Here is a 12,615-nt window from a genome sequence, read left to right as displayed (position 1 = left end):
TGGGTGCGCACTAGTCTCAAGCCTTGAAAGGCTCGTGCAGTTTGCCCGCAGGACTTGATTGAGTCTCTTTCTCTGCCCTCAAAGCCTACTTTTTTGTTTTGTTTTGTTTTGTTTTTCTGGTATATTTTGATGATTTTTGACGAAAAGACCAAGTTCTAATTTCCAGCGTCCATAGTATATAAAGTAGTTGGTTGGCCATTCAGGATAGCATACCTCAGACTAATGAATCTCTACGGTCTCACCCTGTTCGGGGTGTTACACAGAATGCAGTGAAACTCACTGTCTGAAAACTCCCAGTGCTGCTCTTGCCTTGGCTGGGACAGTTGGTGTGTTCTGCAGCTGATTAACAGATGGTGTGTTTCAGGTAGTCTACTTATTTTTATAATCTTTTAGTAGTTAAAATATACAACGACAATAATATAAACTTTCCCTTTAAAGTAAACCTATGGTTTTTTTTTTAAAAAAGAACTTTCAGACATGTAATAATTGTACACAATTAAAGGACATGGTAGGAATTGGAGGAGATTGGTCTAGAACGACTGGACTTGGAGCACGGAGAACGAATGGTAAGTGATGGGAGACAGATGGAAATGCGCCCTCAAGCAGTGACCACATCAAATGATGCCCAAGAAGAAGGAAGGAGAGGCCCCCGGAAAGGCTCAGTGCAGCAGTGTAGGGGAATACCAGGACAGGGAAGCAGGAAGAGGTGGATGGGGGAACAGGAGGAGGAAAGAGGGCTTATGGGACTTTTCGGTAGGGGAGATCCAGGAAAGGGGAAATCATTTGAAATGTAAATAAAGAATATATCTAATAAAAAATATGAAAAAAATGGATGATGGAATGGTTTCCCACATTCCTCACATATTGACCTATACTGTGACTTAAATGAAGTATCTGACCATAACTAAGGAAGAAAGACATGACCAAGAATTCAGGTTTTTCCTTGTCTATTTGTTAGGCGTACACCAAACAGAGGACTGTTTGTTGTCATAGGAAATGTGCTTTCACAGGCAAGGGAGGCACAAAAGCAAAATGAGAAAATGAGCAGGGATATCAAGAGCCCATTTATAGAAAAGGAAAGTCCAAGTAGGAAATAAGTCCCGAGGGAGAAAAAGTTGTCACTAGTAAAAAAAAAAAAAGTCAAGTAGAAATGAGCTGTGATAATCAGGTGGGCAGCCAGTTACAAAGGAAACAACCCCTGCTGCTGGAGGTGTGGGGAAGTGACCTTCGGCTGTTGTGAATTGCTAGTGCCTTTGGAACGCTACCTGGGGTAAACTACTGTGTGTGTGTGTGTGTGTGTACACATATGCATATATATGTATATGTATATATGTATATATACATATATGTATATATACAGACACACAGAAGCACACACACCTCCATCACCTCAGTAAGTGTGCTTCTTGCTGCTCATTGACTCCTGACATGGAAGTGGAGCCTGAAATATGAGACCTCAGAGACTCAAGACATGGAGTTCTTCCTAGCTCGGGGCTGGGCGAATGATCTAAGTATATCCAACCCAAGACACGCTTAGAGCTTTGACAGAAGGTTGGAGTAAGCATGCATGTCTCCTCTGGTTTCAGACTTGGAAGGATTTGATCACCGTGGCTGCTAAAAGCCACCGTGGCATGGAGTGGACCTCGAAATGCCCAGATCAAAGCGTTCGTGCCTGATGACCTCAGCTGGTGAGGCTCAGACTCCTGCACTGTATTCACGCCAATGCTATGCTTCCTGCAAACGGCTCAGTCAAGACCAGACTCGGTAGGGATACTAATATGGACTGCCTTCAGTGGGACATTTTGGCTTACAGACGATGCATACATCTATTTGAGACTTTCTTGGAACGCCGTGAGGCGTTCTGAACCCCTGCCAACCACGCTTCTGTCTTCTCCCCGTCACAGGTGTTAGCGCTGTGTGAGTGTTTAAAGGTTCTCCTCGCCTTCTCTGCCTCTTCCCCTTTCATCTTTTCCAACAGTGCCCTAATGGACACCCTGCATGTATAATCCTATTTTGGCAGACGATTCTTCAAGAACCCAAACTAACACAGACACGGAGGGAAGAGTTCTGGGAAGTGGTGCGGGGCTAGCCAGCACTGTTTAGCCTCTCTCTGAGTGAAGGTTAACTGGTAACCGCCATCTGCAAGGGGTTCTTTAAGGAGTATGCCACAGACTGGTTGACTTGAACACAGAATTGTAAGAGTTCTGGAGGTTTTACCTCTATATGAAGACAGCGGCAAAGATGGCCTCTACTGGGCTTCTCTTCTAAGTTCTGTGAACAGCACCTTCTGGTTCTCACAGCTCATGGGTGCTTTTCTCTCTGCATGCAACCCCCTGGCAGCTTTCCTTCCCATAGGGACAGAAGTATTCATAGATTTGGACACCACTTTTATGACCACATTTAGCCATAATTAGACCCTCAAAGTCCTGTGTCTAAGCTATAATACAAAGGGATAGGAATTCGGCACATGACTATGGAGGAAATAGTCACACCCTCATAGTTTGCCACAGTTGGAAGGATTTCTCTGTTGTCATTCAGCTTACTGGGTCCTTTTTTCAGTACATTCGTTGTCTTTCAAAATTATTCCTGGTCCCTGCCCCATGAAATCATTCCCTCTGTTTATCCAAATCCTGCTTCTTCTCTTTTTCCCTGCTTCTGAAGTAATCCCTCTTCTTGCCGTAGTCAGAAGCAAATGTGTGCTCATTAAAGTAGTTTCCAAGCACTCTTTTAGATTTTTGCATTGATCATGTACAGAGTCAATATTTCCAAAAGGTGGAAATAGCCAACAAACTGAAGAAATGCTGTCCATAAATGTCTAAGTGTGACGACTACCGCCACCTGTTGGTAGCAACAGTAATGGCACATTTTTAGTTCAAATAGTTCATTCTGGACATTGGAGAGAATGGGAGGGTAAGGGTGATGTAGTATCTCTTTGCTGTTCCTTACCTCTCTGTCTCAGTGTGTAGCCAAGTTGGAGAATTCATTATAATATTTAAGTGAAAAGGCAAAATACAGAGGTATGGCTGGAGTTTCAAGAACAAAGGGCAGGGATGAGCTTCGGGGTTGAGGGTGAAAGCACGCACGATGCCACCAGATATCATGAGCAGCGTTCCCCACAGAACGCCGGGTCAGAAGCAGCTGCTGCTCTGCTGAACGAGAGCTGTGGTCTGAGGCTGCAGAAATTAGTTTGTCTGATAGAGTGGGGGGCGGTATGGGTTTTATATCACAATTTCCCCCCCCCTCTCTCTCTCCTCCAATCTTTAACTCAGGCCAGAGAGGCAAAGAAACTCGGGCAGCACCTCTGCAAAGGGTAAAGCATGGCAGAGAAGGATGGGGGAATGGATATGGAGAGTTAACAAGTGATTTACCAGCATAGCCAGACCCATCCCAATCCCATAAATACATATAAAAATCATCTTGTACTTTACATGTCTGATACCTACATGAACCTAAGATTAAGTTATCAAATATCTTATCTGTGATGGTAACACTCCTGTACCCCATTAAAGAGGAAATTATAGTGTTTTTAAATAAAAGAATGAATGGATTCTCATTTTCTGTCTTCAGTTTAATATCTTGCTGGAGGGAAAGGCTTAATGCAGCCTGCTTTGTGTTACGTTTTACTGCTCAGTGACTTTGTGTCTTGAGGTCAACATGTCAACATCCCAATTTTGAATGATACATGTATCAGTGAAAGAAACAAGATAAATTTTCTTGGATGCTGGTTGTTGGTTTCTGTGAGGAACAAATTTGAATAGTATTTTCTATGACTCTTCCCCCACAGTGTGTTTTTTTAACATAAAATATATAGCATATTTTTAAAATAGTCTACTGTAGTCATCTCTAATCTGGCTAAACATTCACACAAAGGCTTTAAATGGAAGTGAAATTAAGTAAGACCAACCCCAAACGCATTCAAATGTAGCTGAATGTTTAAATAAATAGCCTTTGGAAGGACAGCAGATAAAAAGTGCCCCATCTGCTTACAGGTTAATCAGTGGGTATTGTCATAGTCAGTACCTACATCTCTTCTCCTAAATACACAGAAATACTATACCTAGAGTGGCTGCTGTCCTTCCCTTCCCTTTGCTCTGACCATTGATTGTAAAGTGCTCACACCTGTAGAAGGTGCCTGATCGGACATTTAAGACAATCAGACAAGGATTCTCGTCATGGCTGTCTAATTACCATGTCGACCGAATGACAGGGTCGCATCAATATTTTAGTAGTTCTATCAGTCCCTAAACCCTGGAGCAGTTCTCCAAATGTCACAGTCCTTGTACATTCCTAATAAGGGTGGGGGCATAATGGAAATTGTTGGTATTCTGTTGTTGGAGAATTAGGAATGTTTATAATCTACAAGGCATTTCTGGGGGCGCATGTATAGCATGAGGAGGCATTTCAATGGAAAGCACATACATTCTGTCTGGCGAGCGTTGCTAAGTGCACGATTCAGCAAATGTTCCGCTATATTGAGTTTCAGGCATGACTGAATTATGTGATGGTGAGATTTGCGATTAAGGTATGCTAACTCAAAAGGACAAGCAAGAGCATTTAAAGCCCACGTTTCAATGAAACCCGGCAGCACGAAAACAGCTGCCTTAAGTCCACTCCTCTCATATTTCAAAGGAAGAGTATCAACGGATTTCTGATAGCATGTGTGCCAACTGCGGAAATTCTAGAACAGCATGAGAGATGGTGGGTGAAAGGTCACACTGCCTTGTACAGATGGCATGTTTAATTATTAAAGAGCAATTTTCATCATTTAATCATCTCAGGCTTTGAAATAAAAGGTCTTCTTGGGTATCCTGAAGTTTGTTGCGATCTAAACTCCACTCTCTGACTTGAATGAAGCCAGTAAGTTACATACGTTATTTCATACCCTAACTTGATTTACATTCTCATGGGGGTTGAATTTGTTTTGCAGGCAGGCTCTAAAAGACTTCTCATGGGGAGGGGGAAATGAAGGTCATGCCTTTGGCAGAGAATTTTTAAATCAAATCTAAGTCTTGCTTCAGTCTTAAATCTGGCTCAAATTCCACAAGAGAACGGCATCTTCTTTCATCAAGATTACTTTGTATGTCTGCTGCACAATTTCTTCTCTAACTTTAAAATGTTTTGAAAAGTAATTCCTTTCAAATTTTGTCTACATACACACATACCAAAATCACATAATGCCATTGAACAGCCTGGTATGCAATTGCCTTTCTTTACCTGCAGCTGACAAAGATGCCCTGCCTACAAAAGCAACCTCAGCAGAAAAGGTGAATTTGGCTCACAGTTTTTGAGGTTACAGCCCATCGTTCTGGGGAAGGCAGAGCGGCAGGGGTGTGGCCAGTGCTGGCCATCTGTCCTTGAGAAACAGTGAAGGATTCGAGCTTGTGCTAGCTCATTTTATCCTTGTTATCTAGTCCAGGCCCCTGGGGATGGCACCATCCACAGTGGGTGTGTCTTTCCATCTCAACTGACGTGGTAAAGATAATCTACCATGTGCATGCCCAGAGATCTATCTCCCAAATGACTCTGGATCTCATCTCCTTGACAACCGAAGTCAACTCTCATACATTTAGTAAATGCTAGGCTCTCCCCCTCATTAAATACATGAACACATTTGCATGCAGGTGTTGGGTTTCACACAGATGTACTTTTAAAGGGAACATGTAGAATAATATATATGTTTGTGTTATTCCTTAAAATCAAAATCCATTGGGGAATTTCTGCCATGCAAGACTAGTTGCAAAGCATTCCTTAAAGGATAGAGCAGCAATGCCTGGAAGGTGTTGAGCAGGACTGAACCCACAGAACTGGCCCCAGCTCCATGAAATGAACAGTAGATCAAGCAATACACTGCAAAAATCTGACTCAGGTCTTATTTTTGGTATGTGGTGGGAACAGTGAGCTTACAGTCCAAATTTTTACCAATACTCTTGGGCTAAAGACCACCAGGGTCTCCTCTGTACTTGAACAGTGAGGTTTGTTCCTTGTTACAGAGGGAAAAGAATTCAGAGCATGCAGAAATGTGAGTTATCTTAGTAAAAAGGTGTTAGGAAGCTGCATCCCAGAATCTAGACTTGTGTTAGAAATTTGAAAGAAATCTAATCGTAAGGATTTTTCTCCTGAATTGGTTTCTAACGCAGAGTGGAGTTAATCTTATCTAGAAGGGGGACTAGGGAGTATCTGACACTGTAAATGGTAATCAGCAGTAACTCTTACTAGCTGGAAGAAGACAGATAACGCCAACCAGAAAAAAGGTGGTAGAATCGTGATTTGAACTGGGTGCCTAGCGATAGCTTGCACATTTATCTTGTTTTCAGACACTGCCAACAGAAGCAGCAAAGAAGAAGCAAAACCTAGTAAGAAAAATGTTCTGAGATGCCTCGGTTTCACAGTCAAAGGACGGAAGGAGGAGCTCAGCAAACAGAATCCCATAGGGCAAAGTCTTGACCCTCTGTGACGCATGCGTGAGACAGAGCTCACATTCATGATGCTAGCCTGATGCCTCGTTGGAGTTTGTTTTTACTTTGGTCTTTTCAGGGCTCCTAGATCATTTTAGTATTGCGTGGGGAGGTTCTGTCAGGAGATGGCTGCATTAACTCTTGATGGAAACACACAGTAGGAGAGGTGAGCTCAGGCTGTGATCTCAACAGCAGATCTTTCTGATCTTGAACAAAAATGTCCTGGCTTCTCCTGGGTTAGCTTGCCTTTCCTTACTACACACAGTCCTGGAAGGAAGTGACAGTGAAGCTGTCTCCCTTAAGCCAAGCCATCAACATAAATATAAAGGAGGGGCCTCTTGGCACCAATCATTATGCGCATTGGGATGTGGTGTCATGTGCCTACTATACCAGTACTGGAGAGGTAGGGACAAGAGGATCAGGAGTTCAACCTCTTGTAGCTTCAGACTAAGTAGTTCAAGACCCCCTGTGCTACAAGAGACTTTGTCTCAATACAACATCACGCACACACACACACACACACACACACACACACACACACAGCCTTGGAAAACGGTGTTTCTCTACCCAGATCCTGGTATACAGTGAGAGAGAAGGATGTTAGAGTTGACAGAAGGCTGTTCTCTGAGCTGACTGTCTATTCCTTTTACCAAGATTCCCCAGAGCTTTTTAAAAAAAAAAAAAATGTCTACAGAACTATGGCACTGAGAGGTGGTCAGAACAAACGCTGCAAAGAGAGTATAAAGAGGTCTTTGGCCTTCATCGTTATCATGTCACTCTTTTCATTGGGAGCAGAAGCAGTTGAACACACAGTACATTATTTTATCAATGCACAAAAGAGGACATCTCTTTTCATCTGTCTACATCGGTCATACAATGCACGAAAGAGGACATCTCTTTCTAACTGTCTACAGAAGCGTTGCTCTTTTTTTTTTGAGATTTATTTATGTGTATGAGTACTCTGTCTGCATGTACACCTGCATGCCAGAAGAGGGCACCAGATCACATTATAGGTGGTTGTTGAAATGGAACTCAGGACCTCTGGAAGAACAGACAGTGCTCTTCATCTCCAAGCTGTCTTTCCAGCCCCAAGCTTGCTTTCTTGAGGTCTGATTGTTCAGAGGTTTTTGTTTTTCCCCTGAGTCCTTTCAGCTTCTCAGAATATTTCCAGCAAGTTAGTCAGTCTTGTTTGTTTGCATCCAAAGAACCCTATGTGACACAGATTTATTTGGGAATGTTTTCTATTTCTTGGAGTTTGGGGGACAATGTCCTTTAACAATATTAATTTAACATGAGAAAGGACATACTGGAAACTGTGGCTTTCCAGTAGTTAGGGAAATGGGATGACATCGCTGTATGGCGATTGTGAGGTTTTCCTATAGCACTGAGAGGTGGTAGCGCAAATGCTGCAGAGAGCGGGTCTTTGGCCTTTGTCTTTATAATGTCACTCTTTTCAATGGAGCAGAAGCAGTTGAACACATGGTACTGATCCAGCTCATGCTATAGATGTGCAAAAGAAGACATCTCTATTTCCATCTGTTTGTGCAGAAATCTAAATAAAAGCCTTCATCTGAAAAGTGTCTCTCCAGAAGTTCACTGGTATATGAAATTACAGTTATTCCCAAGTGAGGTAACATGTGTTTCTTAAAATAATGTCAGGCCTGCGCTTCCAGTTACATGGCTTTATAGTGTATCGTTTGAAGATGTACTAAGCACTTCTTGTGAAATGATCTTTGAATGACAGGTAGGGAGAGACACAATTACAATTGTATCCCTTGAGAAAAAAAAGATAGGGATGGAGAAAAGAATGGATCTGCATTGAAAGGTAGATACCAGAGAGTAGTTTTACCTTAAAAATCAGATATCCTGTGAGCTTTTTGTCCTGTAAAGTATAAGTCATGATGAGAAATGTGGCCATTCTAAAAACATTCGTCTTCCATTTCCAGACGATTACCCACATTGCAAATCAAAAAGAAAAAAACCAAGACCAAAACAACAACAACAACAAAAACCCTGCAAATGGCTCAGACTGATAAGTGAGTTCAGAAAGGTTCCTTGAGGACCAGCCAACAGGAAATTCTGTGTACTAGTCATGATAATCAGAAAATGTGCTTGGAACAAAATCCTATTTGCAGTAAAATGGAAGATAACGGTATGCAGCTACTGGCTCTAAGTAAAAACATAAATCTCAAAACAATATTGAATGGAAAATATATGTTGTGGAACAGTACACGTGAGATACAAATGATAAATTTGTAATTTAAAATAAGGCAAAGTCTTTTTTATTTGAAATATTTTTTATTTACATTTCAAATGATTTCCCCTTTTCTGATCCCCCACTCCCCCAAAGTCCCATAAGCCCGCTTCCCTCCCCCTGTTCTCCCACCCACCCCTTCCTACTTTCCTGTTCTGGTTTTGCCCTATACTGCTACACTGAATCTTTCCAGAACTAGGGGCCACTCCTCCATTCTTCTTGTACTTCATTTGAAGTGAGTGCATACCAAGATTGATCTTTTCAGACTGGGTTACCTCACTTAGTATGATGTTCTCCAGCTCCATCCATTTGCCTAAGAATTTCATGAATTGATTGTTTCTAATGGCTGAATAGTACTCCATTGTGTATATATAGCACATTTTTTGCATCCATTCTTCTGTTGAGGGATACCTGGGTTCTTTCCAGCTTCTGGCAATTATAAATAGGGCTGCTATGAACATAGTAGAGCATGTATCCTTATTACATGCTGGGGAATCCTCTGGGTATATGCCCAGGAGTGGTATAGCAGGATCTTTCAGAAGTGACATGCCCAGTTTTCTGAGGAACCGCCAGACTGATTTCCAGAGTGGTTGTACCAATTTGCAACCCCACCAGCAGTGGAGGAGTGTTCCTCTTTCTCCACATCCTAGCCAACACCTGCTGTCTCCTGAATTTTTAATCTTAGCCAATCTGACTGGTGTGAGGTGAAATCTCAGGGTTGTTTTGATTTGCATTTCCCTGATGACTAGTGAAATTGAGCATTTTTAAGATGTTTCTCTGCCATCCGAAGTTCTTAAGGTGAGAATTCTTTGTTTAACTTTGTACCCCATTTTTAATAGGGTTACTCGGTTTTCTGGGGTCTAACTTCTTGAGTTCTTTGTATATATTGGATATTAGCCCTCTATCTGATGTAGGGTTGGTGAAAATCTTTTCCCAATTTGTTAGTTGCCGATTTGTCCTTTTGATGGTGTCCTTTGCCTTACAGAAACTTTGTAATTTTATGAGGTCCCATTTGTAAATTCTTGATCTTAGAGTATACGCTGTTGGTGATCTGTTCGGAAACTTTCCCCCTGTACTGATGTTCTCAAGGGTCTTCCCCAGTTTCTTTTCTATTAGCTTCAGAGTGTCTGGCTTTATGTGGAGGTCCTTGATCCATTTGGAGTTGAGCTTAGTACAAGGAGACAAGGATGGATCAATTCACATTCTTCTGCACGCTGACCTCCAGTTGAACCAGCACCATTTGTTGAAGAGGCTATCTTTTTTCCATGGGATGTTTTTAGCCCCTTTGTCAAGGATCAAGTGGCTATAGGTGTGTGGGTTCATTTCTGGATCTTCAATCCTGTTCCATTGATCCGCCTGCCTGTCACTGTACCAATACCATGCAGGTTTTAACACTACTGCTCTGTAGTATTGCTTGAGGTCAGGGATACTGATTCCCCCAGAATTTCTTTTGTTGCCGAGAATAGTTTTAGTTATTCTGGGTTTTTTGTTATTCCAGATGAATTTGATAATTGCTCTTTCTAACTCTATGAAGAATTGAGTTGGAATTTTGATGGGTATTGCATTGAATCTGTATATTACTTTTGGGAAAATGGCCATCTTAACTATATTAATCCTGCTGATCCATAAGCATGGGAGGTTTTTCCATTTTTTGAGGTCTTCTTCCATTTCCTTCTTCAGAGTCTTGAAGTTCTTGTCATACAGATCTTTCACATATTTGGTAAGAGTCACCCCAAGGTACTTTATACCGTTTGTGGCTATTGTGAAGGGTGTCATTTCCCTAGTTTCTTTCTCAGCCTGCTTATCCTTTGAGTATAGGAAGGCTACTGATTTGCTTGAGTTGATTTTATAACCTGCCACTTTACTGAAGTTGTTTATCAGCTGTAGGAGTTCTCTAGTGGAGTTTTTTGGGCCACTTAGGTAGACTATCATCTGCAAATAATGATAGTTTGACTTTTTCCTTTCCAATTTGTATCCCTTTGACCTCCTTATGTTGTCTAATTGCCCGAGCTAGTACCTCAAGTACAATATTGAAAAGATAAAGAGAAAGGGGGCAGCCCTGTCTAGGCCCTGATTTTAGTGTGATTGCTTCAAGTTTCTCTTCATTTAGTTTGATGCTGGCTACTGGTTTGCTGTATATAGCTTTTACTATGTTTAGGTATGGGCCTTGAATTCCTGTTCTTTCCAAGACTTTTAGCATGAAAGGATGCTGAATTTTATCAAATGCTTTTTCAGCATCTAATGAAATGACCATGTGGTTTTTCTTCTTTGAGTTTGTTTATGTAGTGGATTGCATTGATGGATTTCTGTATATTGAACCAACCCTGTATCCCTGGGATAAAGCCTACTTGATCATGGTGGATGATCATGTTTATGTGTTCTTGGATTCGGTTGGCAAGAATTTTATTGAGTATTTTTGCATTGATGTTCATAAGGGAAATTGGTCTGAAGTTCTCTTTCTTTGTTGGGTCTTTGTGTGGTTTTGGTATCAGCATAATTGTGGCTTCGTAGTGTTCCTTCTGTTTCTATTTTGTGGAATAGTTTGAAAAGTATTGGTGTTAGGTCTTCTTTGAAGGTCTGATAGAATTCTGCACTGAAACCATCTGGTCCTGTGCTTTTTTTGATCTGAAGACTTTCTATGACCCCTTTTATTTCTTTAGGGGTTATGGGACTGTTTAGATGGTCTAGTTGGTCCTGATTTAATTTTGGTATTTGGTATCTGTCAAGGAAATTGTCCATTTCCTCCAGATTCTCCAGTTGCGTTGAGTATAGGCTCTTGTAGTAGGATCTGATGATTTTTTGGATTTCCTCAGTTTCCGTTGTTATATCTCCCTTTTCATTTCTAAGTTTGTTAATTTGGATACTTTCTCTGTGCCCTTTGGTCAGTCTGGCTAAGGGTTTATCTATCTTGTTGATTTTCTCAAAGAACCAGCTCCTGGATTTGTTGATTCTTTGTATGGTTCTCTTTGTTTCCACTTGATTGATTTCAGCCCTGAGTTTGATGATTTCCTGTCTTCTCCTCCTCCTGCGTGAATTGGCTTCTTTTTGTTCTAGAGCTTTCAGGTGTGTCATTATGCTGTTAGTGCATGCTCTCTCCATTTTCTTTTTGGAGGCACTCAGGGCTATGAGTTTTCCTCTTAGCACTGCTTTCATTGTGTCCCAAAGATTTGGGTATATTGTGCCTTCATTTTCATTAAATTCTAAAAAGTCTCTGATTTCTTTCTTTATTTCTTCTTTGGCCAAGGTGTCATTGAGTAGAGTATTGTTCAGCCTTCATGAGTATGTGGGCTTTCTGTTGTTTTTGTTGCTATTGAAAACCACTCTTACTCCATAGTGATCTGATAGGAGGCATGGGATTAGTTTGATCTTCATATATTTGTTGAGGTCTGTCTTATGACCAATTATATGATCAATTTTGGAGAAGGTACCATGAGGTGCTGAGAAAAAGGTATATTCTTTTGCTTTAAGGTGAAATGTTCTATAAATATCAATCAAATCCAATTGGTCCAAAGCTTCAATTAGTTTTACTGTGTCCCTGTTTAGTTTCTGTTTTCTTGATCTGTCCATTGAGGAAAGTGCAGCATTGAAGTCACCCACGATTATTGTGTTAGGTGCAATGTGTGCTTTGAGCTTTAGTAAAGTTTCTTTTATGAATGAGGGTGCCCTTGCATTTAGAGCATAGATGTTCAGGATCTTCTTGGTGGATTTTTCCTTTGACCAGCAAGAAGTGTCCTTCTGTGTCTCTTTTGACTACTTTAGGTTGAAAGTTAGTTTTATCTGATATTAGAATGGCTACTCCGGCTCGTTTCCCAAGACCATTGGCTTGTAAAATTGTCTTCTAGCCTTTTACTCTAAGGTAGTTTTTGTCTTTGACACTGAGGTGTGTTTCCTGTATGCAGCAAAATG

This window comes from Apodemus sylvaticus, chromosome 2, assembly GCF_947179515.1.
Source record: "Apodemus sylvaticus chromosome 2, mApoSyl1.1, whole genome shotgun sequence".
NCBI classification, from domain to species: Eukaryota; Metazoa; Chordata; class Mammalia; order Rodentia; family Muridae; genus Apodemus; species Apodemus sylvaticus.
Note: the sequence above shows the minus strand (reverse complement) of the source record.